Source organism: Notolepis coatsorum, assembly GCF_963971535.1.
Source record: "Notolepis coatsorum genome assembly, chromosome: 1".
In the NCBI taxonomy this organism is placed as follows: domain Eukaryota; kingdom Metazoa; phylum Chordata; class Actinopteri; order Aulopiformes; family Paralepididae; genus Notolepis; species Notolepis coatsorum.
The window spans coordinates 21,739,084-21,761,791 of record NC_140165.1 but is presented as its reverse complement, the minus strand read 5'-3'; the positions used below and the strand labels follow the sequence as shown (position 1 = coordinate 21,761,791).

The 22,708-nt window shown below is 42.9% G+C and overlaps 1 long non-coding RNA gene across 1 annotated transcript in view; it reads right to left on the bottom strand.

The window, feature by feature from the left end:
• LOC311231463 overlaps positions 1–22,360 on the bottom strand; it is a 34,341-nt gene extending 11,981 nt beyond the window's left edge. The window contains exons 1-2 of the long non-coding RNA XR_014619873.1: positions 22,188–22,360; positions 11,020–11,205 (exon numbers count right to left, since the gene is read on the bottom strand). This is a non-coding gene — a long non-coding RNA (uncharacterized lncRNA). The remainder of the gene's footprint in view (positions 1–11,019; positions 11,206–22,187) is intronic.
• Between the last annotated feature and the right edge of the window lie 348 nt (positions 22,361–22,708).

The window sequence follows — 22,708 nt, the reverse complement described above, 5'->3', positions numbered from 1 at the left end:
TGTTATTTTAAATGATAATAAAATCTTGAAACTTGATTTGTCTCTTGTTTATTATCAGGGTCCCCCATTGTATTTATTTAGTATTTTATTTTGATGTAGCCTTTCCTTCAGCCAATACCTTGACCCCCAACATTACATGGCTTATGTGAGGCTTCCAACAAACCTTTCACTACCACACTACAGACGGTTAACCCTTTCAGTACCACACTACAGACGGTTAACCCTTTCACTACCACACTACAGAAGGTTAACCCTTTCACTACCACACTACAGAAGGTTAACCTTTCACTACCACACTACAGAAGGTTAACTCTTTCACTACAACACTACAGAAGGTTAACCTTTCACTACCACACTACAGAAGGTTAACCTTTCACTACCACACTACAGAAGGTTAACTCTTTCACTACAACACTACAGAAGGTTAACCTTTCACTACCACACTACAGAAGGTTAACCTTTCACTACCACACTACAGAAGGTTAACCTTTCCTTATAACACATTTACATTTAGTCATTTAGCTTTTAGACTTTACAAGGCAAATACTTGACATGACTTCTATCAGCATGTGACTTGCAACACCAGAGGCGGTAACATCCTAGATCACTGTTACACGCAATTTAAAGGTGGCTACAAGGCTCATTCTGATAGTGGCTTTGGTAAATCAGATCACGCGTCCATCTTTCTTTCACCAAAGTACAAACAGAGAATTAAAAGTACTCCCGTAGTCTCGCGAGAGGTGCAGAAATGGGATTTGACGTCAGAGGAGACGATCCGGTCAGTGTTTCACTACACAGACTGGAATGTGTTCCGCGACACAGATAACATTAATGTCTACACGGAGACAGTGCTGGACTATGTTTGTACTAGGGTGAAAGAAACAATCCCCACTACCAAAATGAAAGTTTACCCAAATCAAAAACCCTGGGTAGACAAATCCGTCCGTGAAGCTCTGAGAGAGCGCACCAAAGCATACAACGACGGCCTAGTGGCAGGCAACATGAATGACCACAAGGTGGCGCGATACAACGTAAGGAGGACAGTGTCAGAGGCCAAACGGCGCTACAGGGATAAAATTGAACTCCAGTTTGAACAAGCTGACTCTAGAGCTATGTGGCAGGGGCTCAAAACGATGACAGACTACAAAGGCGCCTCCCTCAAACTGAACAGTGACATCTCCTTAGCAAATGACCTCAATACCTTCTATGCGAGGTTTGATGCTGGTAATAACAACACCAGCTCACAAGCCTCGGCAATGGGGGGGGGGGGTCGGCTGCTGATGGAGGCGCAGTGTTCAGGGTAACAGAGCATGAGGTGAGGCGGACCTTTAAAAAAGTGAATATCAGGAAGGCAGCAGGTCCGGACGGCATCCCCGGCCGCGTCCTAAAAGTCTGTGCCGACCAACTGGCCCCAGTATTCACTGACATATTTAACCTGTCCTTAGAACAGGCTGTCATCCCCACCTGCCTGAAGAAGTCCACTATTATCCCTGTACCCAAAAAATCCAAGCCTGCTTGCCTCAACGACTACCGCCCTGTAGCTCTCACCTCCATAGCCATGAAGTGCTTTGAGAAGCTAGTAAAGGGCTACATCTGCTCCTCCCTCCCCATCAACATGGACCCCCTGCAATTTGCATACCGCCCCAACAGGTCCACGGAGGACGCCATATCCCATGTGCTGCACACAGCAGCATCACACCTGGACAAGAGGCAGGGGAACTATGTGAGAATGCTATTCATCGACTACAGCTCGGCATTCAATACCATAGTCCCCTCCATACTCATAGCCAAGCTCAGGGACCTGGGCTTGGGCTATGACCTCTGCCAGTGGGTCTTGGACTTCCTGACTGGCAGACCCCAGGTGGTGAGAGCAGGCAACTGCACCTCCTCATCCATCACCCTCAACATAGGGGCCCCCCAGGGCTGTGTTCTGAGTCCCCTCCTCTACTCCCTGTACACACACGACTGTGTGGCTCAGCGGAGTAGCAATACAATCATCAAATTTGCTGACGACACAGTGGTGGTGGGCCTGATCTCTGCCAACGACGAGAGGGCCTACCTGGAAGAGGTCAAGGTCCTGGCGGGATGGTGCCAGGAAAACAGCCTCTCCCTGAACGTCAGCAAAACAAAGGAGATGATTGTGGACTTCAGGAGGTCGGGGGTCAAGGACTACAGCCCCCTCAGCATCGACGGGGCACCGGTTGAGAGAGTCAACAGCTTTAAGTACCTCGGAGCCTACATATCCGAGGACTTGACATGGACCACACACATTGACAGTGTTGTGAAGAAGGCACGACAACGCCTCTACTTCCTCAGGCGCCTAAGGAAGTTCCAAGTCAGCCAGAAGATCCTTAAGAACTTCTACTCATGTACAATAGAGAGCATCTTGACCGGCAACATCACCTCCTGGTTTGGGAATAGCACTGCACAAGACCGAAGCAGACTACAAAGAGTGACACGTTCAGCCGAACGCACAATTGGAGGGGGGCTCCCCACCCTCCAGAACATTTACTACAAGCGTTGCAAGGGCAAGGCTAAGAGAATCATTAAAGACTCCAGTCACCCGAACAACTGCCTCTTTGAACTGCTGCGGTCAGGCAAGCGATACCGGAGTCTCAAGGCAAGCACAGAAAGACTCAGAAGAAGCTTCTATCCCCAGTAACTCAGAACATTGTACATATGTCTATACCGAACACTGTGACCTCATTTTCTTCTTCTAAATTCATGCTATATTATGTTATTATGTTATTTGATACTATCTTGTCTAGCACAGTCTCTGGAGCGTAACAGTAAGAAGCATTTTGTATGAAAGTATTCTGTACTTCTGTATGACAACTATTAAAGAACTTGAACTTGAACTTGATATCACCATGATTCATAGGATGTAGCTTGAAAAATATCCCACCAAAATGTTCAAGTGATGGCTTATTTTTAAGGTATGAATCTGTACTTTCACAATATGTAAAAAAAAAAAAAAGAGACTTTGCCTCAACAAGTCCCGCGCCCCCATGCTTAGTCACAGTAAAAATGTAAATCTTGCCTGTACCATACATCTAAACAAGATAGTGGTATCTACCACCACCGAATCCTCAATCTTTTTCCTCCTGCTTAGATAAATGGCCATTTTTGTCTGACCCAGCAGGAAGTTGAAAAGCTGACACTTTAACATCCTCTTCCTGCTGTACCTGTACAGCCCCACCCTTCACCACGCAACAGCAAACCATTTGCGGGGCTTCTATCGATTCCTAAAGTTAAAAAGAAATCCGCCGGCCACAGAGCCTTTGTCTACCGCGCTCCCTACCTGTGGAACAAATTACCTGCCGTCGTCAGGGGCGCCTGCTCTGTCGAAGCTTTTAAATCCCTGCTTAAGACCCATCTTTTCTCTCTCTCCTTCAACCTACCCTGATCTCACCTGGTCGGGGACTGACCTTTAGATTAATCTGTCTAGTTTAGTTAGGATGTCTATTTTCTCCCATGTCTGCTTTTCTGCAGACATGGGAGAACCTTTTGGCCTGTCTCTGCATGTATCTGTTGCTCCATCTCCGCCCACTACAAACATGGGAACTCTCTAACCCCCCCCCCCCCATCTCTCTGAGTGCTTGTCTCGTAGTGCTGACCAAGGTGATGGATGTCTTGGGTCTTGGCCAAGATTGCAGTGACTGCGCTACGTGCACCACCGAGGCCATGGATCAGCTTCTTACCGTCTTCTGTCCGTGGTCTGTCAACATGGTTTGTGGTCTGTCAACGTGGTTTCCCGCGATGATGACGGGGAGGTTGCGACCCTCTCTGCGCCGCCCCCTATCTCCCTGTCTCTGGCTGTCTCGGAGCGATGACCGGAGTGTTGAACGTCCCGTGATTAAGACGGGGAGGACGCGACCCTCTTTGCGCCGCCCCTGTGCCTCAAATAGATCCGCTATCAGCTCTATCTTTAATCTTTCAAAATGTTCAGTCGCTATCGCTATCAGCTCTATCTTTAATTTTTCAAAATGTTCAGTTGCTATTGCATGCACTGATCTGTGTTTCACTACTCACATGAGTGCATGCTTACCAACAGTGGTGCAGTGGCAAATTGACAGTAGGTCAAACGCTCCACGCGCGTGCGCGTGCGCACGTGCGCGCGCATGCACAGTTTTTTTGGGTTGCTCTCGTCCTGCAGCTGGATACTATTGCCTCACAGCGCGGCCGTCAGCGTGCGGCCCAGAGAGCGCTGCTGGCTCTGCGGCTCTGCAGCTGCATGCTTCTCCGGGAGTCCGGTTGGATAATGCCATGTAAAAAGCGATTGCGCGTACTTCAGCCTCAGTGACCGAGGTATAACGCCGTTATACCGAGTTATACCAGCACTGCACCACTGCTTACCAACTGTCCATCTGCAACACTACTATCACCGACATCTAAGAAGGGAGATCCCTCCTTGAATGGCCCTTCTAAGGTTTCTCTCCTCCACACTGCCTGTGGTGAATTTTTTCCTATTATTAGGTTTTAGTGAGTTTTTCCTTACCTTCGCGTGGGGTATGTCTGGGAGTGTTTGCATTCATTCATTTATTTTGCATTTATTTAAAATTTGTTGGACCTTATGGTGTTCTTGTTTTGTTCTTGACTTATTGTTATGTTTCTGACTTGTTTAAAGAAGACGTGTCCGGCCCATGGGGACATTAACGTGTGTTGTCGGGCCTTACAAATACATTTTATTATTGGGCGGTTAGGTGGCCGAGCGGAGATTGCGTTCGTCACCAACCCCGGAGCTGTGAGCTGGATTCGCCTGTTCAAATCCAGCTCACAGCTCCGGGGTTGTCACCAGCTTGGCTGGCCGTCTGCACTAATACAATTGGCTGTATTAGAGGGTGGGAGAAGCTGGCGGGGTGGGTCCGGGTCGTTGTAAACAGCGACTCCTACAGTTCGGTCGGGGCGCCTGCTAAGCGCGGATAGGACTTGAGGGGGATAGTGTGATCCTCCCACACGCTACACCCTCTCGATGAGAATCCGCGCTGCCAGGTGAAAAGAAGCGGTGATTGGCTGGACGTGTGTCGGAGGAAGCACGTGGTAGCCTCCACTCTCCCAGATGATCTGACTGTGGGGGGTAAGTGCGCAGCGACCAGGAAGGGACTGGGAATTGGCATACGACTAACATTGGGATGGGAGAAAATCGGAGGAAAATGGAAGGAAAAAAATTATAATATATATATACATTTTATTTGATTTGATTTGATTTGGTATCACTTGGGAGGAAGCCCGGGTGAAGCCACTCGCTGCCCTCTGCCGTACTCAATGGTTGGACCCAAGGGGACACACGTCATCAAGACCTTTGTAGAGGCTGGTACCTGCAGCACCTCAATCCCCCTGGTGAGTGACTAGCTGGACCCCCTGCAGTTTGCACACCAGGCAAACATCAGTGTGGAGGACGCCATTATCTACACGCACCCGGAGAGGCCATGAGGTGAGAATCACGTTCTTCAATTTCTCCAGCGCCTTTAACCCTTTCACTACGACAATACAGAAGGTTAACCATTTCACTACCACACTACAGAAGGGTTAACCCTTTCACAACCACACTACAGAGGGTTATCCCTTTCACTACCACACTACAGACGTACCAGTGTGGTAGTGAAAGGGTTAACCTTCTGTAGTGTGACAGTGAAAGAAGGGTTAACACCATCCAACCTTTGTGTCTCACAGTGATGTGGCTGGACCATGGCCCCGGTGACCTGGATCACTGACTACATCACCAAGAGACCACAATACGTCAGACTGCAGGGCAGCCGCTCAGATGTGCTGGTGGTGAGCAACAATGAGGCGCCCCAAGGAACCGTGCCGTCACCCTTCCTGTTCACCCTCTACACCCCTGACTTCTACTACCACTCGAGTACGTTGTTCCACCTACAAAAGTTCTCAGACGATAATGACGCCCATCACCAGTTACATTACGGACGACAACGAGGATGAGTACAGAGCCCTGGTAGAGAGCTACCTAGGGTGGTGCGAGAGCAACCACCTCCAACTCAACATCAGCGAGACAAAGGAGCTGGTGGTAGAAACAAGAAGAGGCCCCCAACCCCCATTACTCTCCGAGGGGAGGCGGTGTAGATGGTGGACGGATCAAGTTCCTGGGAGTAGACTTTAACAATAAACTGGACTGGTCGGACAACACAGAGGCCCTCTACAGGAAGGAACAGTTCCTTCAATGTGTGTAATAGACTGCTGAGGTCGTTTTACCAGACTGTGGTAGCCAGCGTCCTCTTGGATTGGATAGTCTTTATTATCCCCAAGGGGCCATTTGGTTTGCAACAGTATTAGTACACAGCACAACCAGTACACATGGCAAATATACAATAAAGACATAAATACATTAAAACATACAATAGATCACCATAAAACTGCAATCAGGTGTAGAATAAAAGCACAGAGTATTTGTTGTGACTATACAGTAGCAGCTAAGCCTAAGCTAATTTTCAAATTGTATTTAAAAATCCAACAGCTGACGGAACAAATGATCTCAAATACCTATTTGATTTGGCCCTCCTATGGGAGGTATACCTCCGTCCTGAAGGCAGGAGTCGAAACTCTGCATAGAGAGGGTGCTGAGGGGCCGCTAGAATGGCATCTGCCTTCTGAGTGGCTCTCATTTGAAAAACATGACTGAGATCATTCAAGTTAATGCCGATGGTCTTCCGCCACACTTTAACAATACTTCCCAGCCTATTTATATTAGCCATGCTGAGGTTGCCGAACCAAGACATCATTGCAAAAGTTAAAATAGACTCAATAAAAGAAGAATAAAACAATTTAATCAGTGACCTATCGACATGGAAGCTCCTCAACTTTCTTAGGAAAAATAATCTCTGGTTGGCCTTTTTACAGATATAATCAGTGTTGGCATCAAAAGTCATTTTGTCGTCTAAAATGGTGCCCAGGTATTTATACTGACTTAGAGTCTCCACGGCTATACCATCAATAAGAGTGGGTGTCGTGACAAGAGGCTTTCGGTGAAAGTCAATATTCATCTCTTTTGTTTTGGAGACGTTGAGTTTTAAGTGAGAATCGTCACACCGACACACCATTTGACAGAATTGTCCAGAACAGGACCATGATCCACCTTGTGGTTCTGCAGGAGGCTGACTATTACAGAGTCATCAGCGAACTTAACTATAGACCTTGACTCAAACGTGCTCCGACAGTCATTAGTGTAGAGCATGAATATCAGACAGAGTGTCATTAACTCGGGTTCTCTGTAATGTCATTGCAAGGAAGTCTACTAACCAACATATAGTGCCAAAGTCAATGCTAAACCTTTCAGACAATCTACGAGCAAGAATGTGAGGCTGCATGCAATTGAAAGCTGACGAGAAGTCAACCAAACATAAACATACATGAGTCTTATTGCCCTCCAGGTGCCCAGCAACAAGATCCAGCAATGTGGCTGTAGCATCCTCTACCCCCTTCCTTGCTTAAACTGGAATGGGTCAATTGCATTCTGTGTCATGGCCAGTAAACTCCTCTTCACGATTTGTTCAAAACTCTTCATTACTAAGGAGGTAAGTGCCACATGGTATTCTGAGACACTAACAAACTGGACAAGCTGGTGTGGAAGGCTATCTCCGTAGTGGGAGTAAAACTGGACAAACTAGAGGTGGTTGCAGAGAAGAGGATGAGAAAGAAGCTGGACATCATATCTTGTCTCTTAAAGACATATGCATAGCATACGCAAAACACAACTTTTTTGTTTTTAAATTGAGACTACAAATGCCACCATGCTAATATAATACGTAAATTACGTGTAGTCAGAGATATCAAATCTCTACAAATGCTCAAGACTTTTCTGCTTGAAAGTCTGCATATGATGCAGCTCTGTAGCCGTTCAATTTTTTTTTATATTGAATTAGGCCTATATGACCATGTGTGCATACAAACATGTTTTCATGGAAATAAAGCAAACAATTAATATTATATACATAACTGATATAGAATATCATCCCTTTTTATATACCTATTTATATACCTACATATAACCCATATAACTTTGTATAATAGCATGTACAATAATGCTCTATATACCATGTATTAGGGCTGTCCCAGACTAAGGATTTGTATAGTCTACTTAGCCTCTCTGGTATGCGCACCATTAGTGTTAGCCACGCTTCTAGGCCTCTTTGCTTTTAGAAAGAATGAAAAGAACATATATATATATATATAATTTTTAGCATTCGACTAAGAGGTTGGCAGTCGACTACAGCTCCTTTCGATCGATTAGTCAACTATTCAACTAATCGGGGTCAGCCCTACCATGTATATATATTAAGGCTGTCAAAGTTAACGCGGTATTAACGCTTTATCGCCCGATTCTATTAATGCCACTATTTTTTTTTACTCACGATTAACTTTAAAAAATAAATTTACTGTATGTATTGGGTGTATTGTTGATGCTCTCATTGATACTATGTTTGTTTCTGAAGTGTGTGTGTGTGAGATATAGAGAGAGAGGGGGGTGAGAGAGATGAGGAAGGGGAAAGAAAGAAAGAGAGCTGGGAGAGTGTGTGTGTGAGAGAGAGGGGGGGTGGGTGAGTCCTCAGCCCTTGTGTTGGTGAATGTAACAAGTTCCTAACGTTTTCTTTCCCCTATTATTTCATGCACACTTTATTCATTGTTTTAAATTATTATTTTCTTTTAAGTTATTTTGTGCATCACTCTGTTTTGAATTTGATGCAAATTTGCAATGCATGAGGGTCATCCTTTTGTGTTAAATGGCTGCATAAAGCAAGCATTTGTTGACTCGCGAGTATTAAAACTTGGAACTTGAAAAATATCTGTTTAAGGTAGGAAAAAAAATGCGATTAATTTGCGATTAATCGCGAGTTAACTATGGACAATCATGCAATTAATCGAGTTAAATATTTTAATCGATTGACAGCACTAATATATATATATATATATATATATATATATATATATATATATATATATATATATATATATATATATACACCATATATATATATATGTATCCACATCTGTCTGAATATACCTGCATATAATCCTTTTTACATACTGTCTGTATATACTATATTTATATCTGTATACATCCCTTACCTACTATTACTAGTTATACCACTAGCCAGTATGACTTACTCCCATAGTGTTGTGATAAATGTATATAATAATTAAGGCTGTCAAATATATCGCGTTAATATCGCGTTAACTCCCGATTCTATTAATGCCACTAATTTTTTTAACTCAAGATTAACTAAAATTTTTTTTTTTTTTTTTTTACTAGACTTCACTCAGGTGTATTATTGATGCTCTCATTGATACTATGTTTGTTTCTGAAGTGTGTGTGTGTGTGTGTGTGTGTGTGTGTGTGTGTGTGTGTGTGTGTGTGTGTGAGAGAGATGAGGAAGGGGCAAAAGAGAAAAAGACCTGGGAGAGTGTGTGTGTGAGGGAGAGAGGGGGGTGTGTGATTAATCAGCCCTTGTGTGTGTGAATGTAACAAGTTCCTAACGTTTTCTTTCCCCGATTATTTCATGCACACTTTATTCATTGTTTTAAATTATTATTTTCTTTTAAGTTATTTTGTGCATCACTCTGTTTTGAATTTGATGCAAATTTGCAATGCATGAGGGTCATCCTTTTGTGTTAAATGGCTGCACAAAGCAAGCATTTGTTGACTCGCATGTTGATAAGAGTATTAAAACTTGGAACTTGAAAAAGATCTGTTTAAGGTTAAAAAAAAATGCGATTAATTTGCGATTAATCGCGAGTTAACTATGGACAATCATGCGATTAATCGAGTTAAATATTTTAATCGTTTGACAGCACTAATAATAATGCTATAATACTAAACATACATCTGATTAGCATTATTACTCAGTATTACCCATTTATATATACTCCAGTTGAATCACCTGTACATTGTATATTACTATTGCACTTTACTGTTACTTTTTCACTCTGGTTAGATGCCAAACTTGTTTTCGTTGTACTGTACTTGTGCTGTATGATGACAATACATTTGAATCTAATCGAATCTAAATTACATCCGACATCAGAGTAGGACTGGGCAATATGAAAGAAATGTATACCACAATAATTATCTGGAATTCTTTCCAACATTGATATATACATTGTGATATCTGTTTGCGCATGTAATATCAAAAGATAAATAATCCCGTTCATAGCATTGAACTGCATGATAATGTCAACTGTGATGTGAATTTACAGGTAACTTCCCAACTTCCCCTTCTCTAAATATTGAAGATATTGTCAGAGTGACATTTTTGTTAATATGTGTGGTTGTAATCAATCGATTACAATCACAATGCTATAAATGATCATTAGATTAGATTCAAATGTATTGTCATCATACAGCACAAGTACAGTACCACAAAAATAAGTTTGGCATCTAACCAGAGTGCAAATGTAACAGTAAAGTGCAATAGTAATACACAATGTACAGGTGATTAAACTGGGTATAAAATATATAAGTTAGTACTACTGAGTGTAGCGCTAATCAGATGTATGTACAAAGTTGTAATATTAATATGTACAGTGATACAGGTATAAAGACACTATGGTAGTAAGTCATACTGGCCAGCAGCGTAACTAGTAAGAGTAGGTAAGGGATGTACATATATAGATATAGTATCTACAGATATGTAAAAGGTTTATGTGCAGGTATGTACAGACAGATGTGGATATATGTATATATATATTTTCAGTTCAGTTCAGTTCAGAGTATTTATTTGCCACATGGAATCATACAATCAGAGTTTCTTCATTACACAATCATAAATATCATTCCATGGACAAATATATATATATATATATATATATATATATATATATATATATATGCTGTAAATATAAATACATAATTATACTGTATATGCGGTATATACAGCACTGTTGTACATGCTATAATATTGAATTATTGCCCAACCCTACATCAGAATTGGGGGCAGACATCTACAGCATTTCCCTTTTGATCAGTGATGTGAGAATAATGTCCAAAGGACTTGGATTTTTACAAACCTGCCGTGTGCATCTTCATGTCAGGAGTCAGAACATCCGGCAGATCGCGCTGGTGATCCATCTCTCCTTCATACTCCTCCATAGTTCATTTTAAACGGGAGTGGAATCACAACTTGAACTATCTCTTCAGCAGCTGCGGCCAGCCTGATCTCAGCATCTCTGCATACAGGTTGGGTAATTAGTTGCCTGTATTTTTTCGGCAAAAAAGAAAACAAGAATAACAATACATCAGATTTATATAGCGCTTTTCCAAATGCTTAAAGACGCTTAAGACGCAAAGAATAAGAATTGTTACCTATACTCAATTTATAACTGCCTACTGCCTTCACTGTCTACAACTGCCATCCACTGTAATCACAACTACCTCAAACTCAAGTTCAAGTTCAAGTTCAAGTTCAAGTTCTTTAATAGTTGTCATACAGAAGTACAGAATACTTTCATACAAAATGCTTCTTACTGTTACGCTCCAGAGACTGTGCTAGACAAGATAGTATCAAATAACATAATAACATAATATAGCATGAATTTAGAAGAAGAAAATGAGGTCACAGTGTTCGGTATAGACATATGTACAATGTTCTGAGTTACCATATAATATACAATACACAATACTATGCAGTGTACTAATGTACAGTACTATCTAGTGCAAAGCAGAAATGGGATGAGGTACAATTTTAGGTACAATTTACAGTAAGGTGTACGAGTTGTAGTGCAATCCTTCATCCATAAATATAAAGTGTGGGGAGTGGGTGCTACAGTGTGTTTGTTTAAAGTGGGTGTGTGCTATAAAGTGTGTGGAGTGGGTGCTACAGTGTGTTTGTTTAAAGTGAGTGTGTGCGTGTGGATGTGTGTGCTATGTGCGTTTGGTGGTTGTTGTTGTGTAGTGTTCATTCATTGTTCGTTTAGCAGCCTGATGGCCTGGGGATAGAAGCTACTTCTGAGTCTTTCTGTGCTCGCCTTGAGACTATAGCCCCTTTTGTGAATGTGATGCACAGAGTGAATCCACAGTCCCTTGTCCAACCATATAAAGATCCTACAATTAACTCTGTCTCGCTTTTCTCTATCAAGACGCTTCTCGTACAAGTATCGCAGAGAAATTTCAAAGATACTCACAGTTGCACAAGGGTTTCGGACAGAGAAACGCTATGGTTTGAAAGCTTGGCATTGTTAAAGGCCAACTTGCATTTAGAGTAGGGTTTAACCTGCAAGTTGGGCTTTAATAAACATTTTAAATATTTTTTATAAACTGGTCAACACATCTTTATTTCCGGCGTTGGGTGCCTGATGCGCATGTGCTGTGATCACAGCGCAGGCGCATCAGGCAGCTAAAGCCGTTTTGAGCAGTGTTGACCAGTTTATAAAAATTATTTAAAATGTAGGCGGCTGGGTGGCGCAGCGGGAGGGGAGTCGATGGGTGGTAATCTGGTCGTTGTAAACAGCGACTCCTACAGGTCGGTCACGGCGCCTGCACAGCAAGGACAGGAGATGTCGAGGGTAGTGTGAGCCTCCCACACGTTACACCTCGCCAATGAGAGTCCGTGCTGGCAGGTGAAAAGAAGTGGCTGGCTGACTCTGCATGTATCGGAGGGGACATGCGATAGATTCTTCAACCCTCCCTACGACCGACCAGTGGGGGGCACATGCGAGCAACGATCAAGACAGGGGAGGGGGGAATTGGCATGACAAATTGGGATGGGAGAAAAAACAGAAATAGAAGGAGAAAAAGTGGATCAAAATTATTTTTATTTAAAATGTTTATTAGCAACGCAGAGCTTTCAAACCATAGCGTTTCTCTGTCCGAAACCCTTGTGCAACTGTGAGTACCTTTGAAATGTTCAGCCCATGTTACCCCACTCCTCTGAGAGCTGCACTGGCTTCCCATTGCTGCATGAATCTACTTCAAGGTCCTTGACCTGGCATACCGTGCAGCGAAGGGAACGGCGCCGTCCGACCTCCGGTCACTGGTCTCTAACTACACACCCTCAAGACCCCTCCGCTCTACATCTTCTGGCCGCCTCAGACCCAATCCTATCGGAGCTACCGGGGGGTTCATCAAAGAGAAGCAGGCTATTCTCAGTGGTGGAAGACACTTCCCACCAATCAGGACAGCTGAAACCCGGCCAATTTTCCCACTGATGACTAAAAATGCACCTCTTCAAACTATATCTGAAATAATAATAAAATAAATGCTACTATTCTTATACTACTACCAATGTTGCTAATAGTCTATACTACTATGCACTCCGGGTGTAACACTCAAGCTCTACACTATTTGATGAACAATGCCACTGACCCTTAACTGCTAGAAATGTACCCTTCCTGGTGACTTGTTGTTCACAATCTGTATGTCGCTTTGGATAAAAGCATCAGCTAAATGACTAAATTGTATAATAGAGCTGTAGCATTTAAATGTGCCAGTAGAGCACAATATCGGCCTCGGTATGACAAGACAAGACAAGACAAAACAAGACCAGACCAACTCCACTTAATTTGGTGCTATTGATCTCAGGACATGGCGATGGTCAGTGAATCCACTATATCAGCTGGCCCTTTGAGAAATTTCAAAGGTACTCACAGAGTTGCACGAGGGTCTTGGACAGATAATCGCAATGGTTTGAAAGCTCGGCGTTGCTAATAAATCATTTTTATAAACTGGTCAACACAGCTTTATTTCCGGCATCAGGCAGCTAAAGTTTTGAGCAGTGTTGACCAGTTTATAAAAAATATTTAAAATGTTTATTAGCAACGCCGAGCTTTCAAACCATTGCGATTATCTGTCCAAGACCCTCATGCAACTGTGAGTACCTTTGAAATTTCTCTGTGATACTTGTATAACGAACGGTTCGGGTAGGACCAGTTCTTCATGGTAAATCTAGGTTGGTTTCCTATTGAGGAGCAAGGGACTGTGGATTACCTCGGTCAAACCTTGTTGGCGTGCATCACAGTCACGAAAGGGGCTATGTCATGCCTTAAAACTAGGGATGCACCGATCCTACTTTTTCAGTCCCGATACCGATAGCGATACCTGGCTTTGGGTTTTGGCCGATACCGAGTACCGATCCGATACCCATACCATTATCTGAAATGAAAAAAAAATAAGAAATCTAACCCTAACTAATCATGCACTTGTCCTAATATACTAACCTACACTGTAGCACTCAACACTTTGATGAACATTGTTACTCAGCTGATAGAGTTGTGCCCTTGACTTGTCATACAGAACTTGTAAGTCGCTTTGGATAGTCAGTTAAATGATTCAAAGTAAATACCCATTGTACAATTAATAAACTGTATACCTCGTGTGGAAGACTTCTTTTGTCAGGCTTGACTTAAAACATTACTTCCTAACTTAGTGAAACTAAATGTAACAAATTAACACATATATAAATGTACTGAATTGTTATTTATTATTATACAATAAAGAAATAAAAAAATCCCATATATATTTTTTCGATACCCGATCCAGCTATTTTAGTTATATCTGGGCCGATATCCGATATCAATATCGGATCGGTGCATCCCAACTTAAAACCATTTAACGCACAGCTCGTTGATACATATCACTCAGTTAAAAGGTAGAATCTCTAATGTCACCAAACAATGACCTCTAGGCAAGAGACCCTTGTTCGCATCTTTTGTTTTTGTCTGACGTTTGGGTTGGATTTCAGTGGGTATTCATTCATTCAATCAATATTTATTTATACTTGATAAATACACTGAGTAGTTGAACTCATTTACAGTGTCGTCAAGATGTTACATTCACAAGTGTCATAGTGCGTTAATAAATACAGAATCATCAGACAATCAGAACAATTAAGAGCACATAAAGAAATGTCAAAGTAATCATTTAAAAACAATTACATATTGTGGTGACGTGATTGATCATTAAGGTTAAAAAACCGACCCATAGAGACTAGAGTGTCTAGTTTCAGAGTTCCCTGGAGGGTATTCCATGAGGCAGGGGCAGAGAAGCCTTATGGTGTTCTTGTTTTGTTCTTGATTTATTGTTATGTTTCTTCTTGACTTGTTTAAAGAAGACGTGTCCGGCCCATGGCGACATTAACGTGTGTTGTCGGGCCTTACAAATACATTTGATTTGATTTGATTTGATTAGATCTGCCAAGTTCAGTACAAACTCTAGGTATTATGGGAGGGGTGCTATACTACTGGCGACACATTGGGCTCCGCCAAGGGATATCTGGAGAAATGCTGCTGTTCTGGACGCGTCTATCCTCTCCATTCGAGCTTCCACTGCTGCGGGGTCCAGCAGCCTCACTCTTGTGGTGCGCTTCCTTCAGCATACAAAGTTTACATTAATGTTAGCAGGTTCCCTAATAGAATTGTAGTAGAATTGTAGTAATGTAGAATTGGGTTTAAAATCCAAAATACTGCCAAATTCTCTGTCATTGTTGTCTGTCATCTAGGATGCTCTCTCTCTCTCCATCACGTGAAGTGAAATCTACTCCGCTACCCTGTGCTACGAATGCTGTGCGGAAAACAAAGGATAGGGGGGTAAGGATAAGCATGATGTCACACAAATGGCCCATCCACACCAACACAGTGGCGGGGTGCTGTCTGATTAGATTTGAATGAGCCCTTAAAAGGTAGAATCTGTAATGCCTCCAAACAGCGACCTCTAAGCAGAAGAACCCCACTTGGTACCACACTTTGTTTAGATTAATTTGTTTTGGTTTGATGTGCAGGTTGGATTTTTGTGGGTATAGCAGGGAGGTATTTATATTGCTAGCAACATCTTAGAACATTTACTATGTCTTATATTTCTATTACCATGCCTGAACCTGCCCTCCCCTCTCTGTGCTGTACTTATGACCCCTGAATCTCAACAAAGGGATTAACCCTTTCACTACCACACTACAGACGGGTAGTGAAGGGGTTAACCTTATGTAGTGTGGTAGTGAAAAGGTAGTGTGGTAGTGAAAGGGTTAATGATGAATATCCATCTTATCTTGAGGTGTGGTCAGCACAGCGCAGTACCAAGAGGGGCTCTTTTGCTAGAGGTAACTGTGGTTCATAAAATAAAAGCGATAGAAACCAGTCTGTAGGCACTTAATCTATTCCAATCTTCTCCAAAAACTCACCACTAACAGTCCAAAGCCTCCTTTCCCCCCAAATAGTCCCAGTTCTAGTCCATGATGAATTGTATTAACCAGTTGGTGTTTTTGTGACCACAGTTTTTGATCAACTTGGCGCACATGCACAATGACAAAATACTGCCATAAACCTGGCAACTACAACAAAATAATGCCCTACATTACATTTACATTTAGTCATTTAGCTGACGCTTTTATCCAAAGCGACTTACATGTTCTGTACGACAAGCCATCAGGAAGGGCACAACTCTATCAGCTGAGCAACAATGTTCATCAAAGTGTTGAGTGCTACAGTGTAGGTTAGTTTATTAGGACAAGTGCATGACAGTAAGGTTAGTTCGTTTTTTTCTTCTTCTGGTAACTACGATGAAATAATGCCCTACACAGGGTAGCTTTGATTGATTGATTGATTGAAAACTTTATTAACAGATTGCAAAATGGGTACAATACAGTACGGCTCAATACACACAATTGTAAAGGGGTTGCAAACCAGAGAAAGACTTTCGTCGTTTATATCAGGGTCCCCCATTTTCAATTCATTGTAAGTAACATTTATGACATACACGACATACAGATAAACAGTACTGTTACATCCAGACATTTATGACATACAAGATATACAAATATACACTAAGAGACAGAGTTTCTAAAAGAGAGTATACATTTGAGGGGGAAGAAACTGTACATTGGAGGGGGGGGGGGGTTTGGATGTTTACAGGGGCCAGTTTCGAATTGCAGCCTCCCATAGGTGCTCTTTGAGAGCGGTGTTGAAGGTGGGTGTGAATGAATGAATGAAAACTTTATTTAACAGATTGCAGAATGGGTACAATACAGTACGGCTCAATACATACAATTGTTAAGGGGATGCAGACCTGAGAAAGACGTTTGTCTTGTTTCCATCAGGGTCCCCCATTTTCAATTCATATAGACATATATGACATACATGACATACAGATAGTCAGTACTGCTACATCTATACATTTATGACATACCAGATTTGCAAATACAGTACTGTTTGTGATACAGAAGGAGTCAAGAAAAGGGAGTATATACATTTGACGTAGAAACTGTACATTGGAGGTTGGGTGGGGGGGGTTGGGTACATTGGGATATTGACAACCATACTGGGTAATTTACATTGGAGGTGGTTGGGGGGGGGGGGGGGGGGCGGGGGGCACACTGTATAAACAAGTAACACTGTACATTGAGGGGGGGGGGGGGGAGGAGACACTGTACAAACAAACACAATTGTACATTGAACTATTGACAAAACCATACTAGGTAAATGACTGTACATTGGAGGGGGTTGGAATGATTGGGTTAGGATATTTACAGGGGCCAGTGTTGAATTGCAGTCTCCCGTAGGTGTCCCTTGAGAGAGGTTTTGAAAGTGGGTAGTGATCCACATTCCTTTACAGCTTTGGGTAGGGCGTTCCACATTGATGTGGCATAATTGCGAAACGTGTTTAGTCCCTTATTTGAGCCGAATCTGGGTTTGACATGATTTGTGGAGCTCCCTCTGGTGTTGTGATCGTGGTATTCACTGACCTTTGGGAAGTATTTTGACATGTACATGGGTACCTTGGTCGTGTAGTGTATCTTGTAGACCAGGCCCATTGCAAGTTGTTGTACTCTGTCGTCTACTCTAAGCCATCCTAGGTTGTCGAAGTGGGCAGGGGTGAGGTGGGTTCTAGGAGTAAGGTCAAGCAGTAGTCTGACCAGTTTGTTTTGAGATGTTTGTAATTTTGTTTTTAGCGCCTTTGAGGTGCTTTGGTACCATGAGGTGCAAGCATAGTCGTAGTACCCCTGAATGAGTGCTCCTGCCAGAGTCTTCAGGGTGTTCTTGTTTACCAGAGAGGAGATCCGGTACAAGAATCGAGTTCGTTGGTTGACTTTTTTTATTACATTGGATGCCATTTTGTCACAGGAGAGATTAGCCTCTAGGATGGACCCCAGGTAGGTAATTTCATCTTTCCTTGTGACAATATTGTCACCCACTGTAACTGAGAAGCCGTCGGTCTTGCTGAGTTTGTTATTTGAACCGAAGAGAATGGACTCTGTTTTGCCCATGTGTAATGATAGTTTGTTATCAGCGAGCCATATGCAGATTCTGCCTAGTTCCGAGCTGAGGGTTTTTTCAACCTGTAACTTGTTCTTGTCAGAGACCAGCAGGGCTGAGTCGTCCGCAAACAGGAACAAGTTGCAGTCACAAGCTGACGACATGTCATTTGCATAAATTAGGAACAGTAGCGGTCCTAGTATGCTTCCTTGTGGAACACCACAGCTCACTGTGAGGGGGGGGGATAGGGTACCGTTTACCTCCACCATCTGTTCCCTCCCCTCAAGGTAGGATTGCATCCAGCTCACTGATAGACTATCAAAACCAATTGCTTTTAGCTTGTCAATCAGAATGGAGTGATTGACCGTGTCAAAGGCCTTTTGTAGGTCCAGCATGACCATGCCGCAGTATTTGCCTGCGTCCACCTCTTGTTTGATGTGGTCATTCAAATAGAGAAGGCATGTGTCAGTGGAGTGGGATGTTCTGAAGCCAGATTGGAATTCGTAGATTAGATTTTTTTCCGCTAGGTACTTTTCGACCTGTTCGTAGACTATTTTTTCCATGACTTTCGAGATGGAGGTGAGAATAGAAACAGGGCGGTAGTTGCCTGGGTCTAATTTGCTGCCCTTTTTGTGCAGAGGGGTCACCCTCGCAATTTTGAAGTCCTTGGGGAGTGATTCAAATCGTTTTACGGCTGTGGATAGGGCGTTCCGCATTGATGTGGCATAATTGCAAAACATGTGTCCCTTGTTTGAGCCGAATCTGGGTTGAACATGATTTGTGGAACTCCCTCTGGTGTTGTGGTTGTGGTATTCACTGACCTTTGGAAGTACCTCGACATGTACATGGGTACCGTAGTGGTGTAGTGTATCGTGTAGACCGCCCATTGCAAGTTGCTGTACTCTGTTGTCTACTCAGTCTAAGCCATCCTAGGTTGTCAAAATGGGCAGGGGTGAGGTGGGTTTTAGGAGTAAGGTCAAGCAGTAGTCTGACCAGTTTGTTTTGTGATGTTTGTAATCTTGTTTTTAGTGCCTTTGAGGTTCTTTGGTACCATGAGGTGCAAGCATAGTCGTAGTACCCTTGAATGAGTGCTCCTGCTAGAGTCTTCAGGGTATTCTTGTTTACCAGAGAGGAGATCCGGTACAATAATCTTGTTCATTGGTTGACGTTTTTTATTACATTGGTTGCCATTTTGTCACAGGAAAGATTATCCTCTAGGATGGAACCCAGGTATACATGTAATTTCATCTTTCCTTGTGACAATATTGTCACCCACTGTAACAGAGAAGCCGTTTCTCTTGCTGAGTTTGTTATTTTGATCCTAAGAGAATGGACTCTGTTTTGCCCATGTGTAATGATAGTTTGTTATCAGCGAGCCATATGCAGATTCTGCCGAGTTCAGCGCTGAGGGATTTTTCAACCTGCAACTTGTTCTTGTCAGAGACCAGCAGGGCTGAGTCGTCCGCAAACAGGAACAAGTTGCAGTCACAAGCTACGATGAAATACTGCCATACACCTGGCAACTATGACGAAACAATGCCCTACACATGGCAACTACGACGAAACAATGCCCTACACATGGTAACTACGACGAAATAATACAATTATAAGCAAGTGGTCACAAAAACGCAGAGCTGGTGAACAAACAAAGCATTATGGACTAAAAGGGGGCTTTGACCTGTCTGTGGTGAGTTTTTGGAGAACATTGGAATAAATTATGTGCCTCCAGGCTGGTCTCTCTCGGATTTTGAGTGAACCGGTTCCCGGTGTTGTGCCGAATTCGGACTCCCTGCCAGAATCCGACTCCCCCTCGGATGAACGTGCATACACTATCAGCCTACCCAGCATGTAATACGTTCTTATTGTTAGAACTCAACTAGTTATTATTGGCGCATAGTCGCATACACTCAGATTTCTGTAAAAAGAAAAAAAAGAAAAACGATAAAGCGGACAGAAATACGGGAACGTTTTGATTATATTTAAAAGGCTTTGACATTGTAAAACAAAATAAGTGGAGTTTCGAAGCTGTAGGCTAAGCAGAATACAAGTCATAGGAACACCCACACGATACTACCTGTATCCAGAGCAGCATTAGACTATGTATGCTTTTCATTCATTTAAGACACATTTATTGCAAGGGTTTTGTATACACATAATTAAACTCAACAAATAACCTCTGTTCTCTTGCAATGCGTTTTTAATTATTTCTTATACAGTAGGAAGGGGGAAGAACACTATATCGTGGGTGTTCCTTAGCCCCTTTCGTGACTGTGATGCACCGAGTGAAACCACAGTCATTCAAGGGTACTATGACTATGCGTGCACCTCATGGTACCAAAGCACCTCAAAGGCGCTTAAAACAAAATTACAAACATCACAAAACAAACTGGTCAGACTACTACTTGACCTGAACCCCAGAACCCACCTCACCCCTGCCCACTTTGCCAACCTAGGATGGCTTAGAGTAGACGACAGAGTACAGCAACTTGCAATGGGCCTGGTCTACAAGATACACTATACGACCGGGGTGCCCATGTACATGTCAAAATACTTCCCAAAGGTCAGTGAATACCACAACCACTACACCAGAGGAAGCTCAACAAATCATGTTAAACCCAGATTCGGCTCAAACAAGGGACTAAACACGTTTCGCAATTATGCCACAACAATGTGGAACGCCCTACCCAAAGCTGTAAAGGAATGTGAATCCCTGCCCACATTCAAAACCGCCCTTAAAGAGCACCTACGGGAGGCTGCAATTCGAAACTGGCCACCGTAAATGCCCAAAACCCCCACCACCTCCTAATAGACAGTCTCCTCCCCACCGCATGTATATATTCCCTCCCCGCCGTATGTATATTTCCCTCCCACCCACCCACCCCCTCCTAATGTACAGTCCCCTCCCCATCATATGTATATACTCTGTCAGGATCTAGGGGTAACAGTACTGTATATTTGAATACCGCCTATGTCACAAATGTATCAGTACTAAATACCTATATGTCCCTATGCCATAAATGTCATGTATGTTGTGTATGTCATAAATGTCTATATGAATTGAAAATGGGGGACCCTGATGGAAACAAGACAAACGTCTTTCTCAGGTCTGCATCCCCTTAACAATTGTATGCCCGCCTACCTCCGGTCAATGGTCTCTAACTACACACCCTCAAGACCCCTACGCTCTGCATCTTCTGGCCGCCTCAGACCTACTCCTATCCAAGCTCCGGGAGGGTCATCAAAGAGAAGTCGCCTATTCTCAGTCCTTGCCCCACAATGGTGGAATGAACTACCCACCCCAGTTAGGACAGCCGAATCACGTCCAATCTTTCGCCGTCGACTAAAGACGCACTTCTTCAACCATTATCTGAAAAAAAAAAAAAAAAAAAAAAATCTAACCCTAACTAACCGTACTGTCATGCACTTGTCCTAATAAACTAACCTACACTGTAGCACTCAACACTTTGATGAACATTGTTGCTCAGCTGATAGAGTTGTGCCCTTCCTGATGGCTTGTCGTACAGAACTTGTAAGTCGCTTTGGATAAAAGCGTCAGCTAAATGACTAAATGTAAATGTAAATGTAAATGTATGTATTGAGCCGTACTGTATTGTACCCATTCTGCAATCTGTTAAATAAAGTTTTCATTCATTCATTCACTTCCTCCTAGCCCATAGCAAACCAACCTATGTGTTGACCATGAAGGACTGGTTCTGCCCGAACCGTTCGTTATACAACTAATATCACAGAGACATGTCAAAGGTACTCACAGTTCAAGGACTGGTTCGGGCAGAGGAAGTGACTGTGGTTTCACTTGGTGCATCACAGTCACGAAACTCCACTTATTTCGTTTTACAATGTCATTATTATTATCTCACTGCTGTTATAACTACTTTAATAGTCTGATTATGTAACGTTAAATGGTCGGTCTGTCTCTTGAAACAAGACACACGGCGTAAGAAGAATAACGTCCATGTGACCTTTTGATTTTTACAAACCTCTTCTCGTCATAACATGTCGAACATCCAGCAAGTTTCTCGCCTGGTCGTCGATCTCTCCCGCATTATAGCCTACTCTTCTAGTTATTTATCAAGACTCCAAATATATCTACAGCTGTTGCCATGTAGTTCGTTGACTAACGATATCAGTAGCGTGTTTGTATTCGCGTAACTAGCTATAACACTTGTTCTATAATGCAACAATAGCTTGCTAGCTCTGACAATAGGGCTTGCGGCTCTGCAGATATACCCTACTCAGCCCTGAACCGGGTCCACATTGTCCCAAAACGCTGCCTGTGATAGGACAGTGTCAATGGACCCACTGAGTATGGTGCGCTGTGATTGGGCATCAAGGTCCAAGGAGGTAAGAACAAAGAAAGTAAGGATAACATCAAAGTGATCATGAAATTATCTAAAATGGTTCTTCCAGCTCACGCAGCTTTGGCAGAATGTCTTCTTGAATATCCTGATGGTAAATTGATCATCCTGTCAGAGGGCTTTTGTTCTCAGAAGCAACGCAC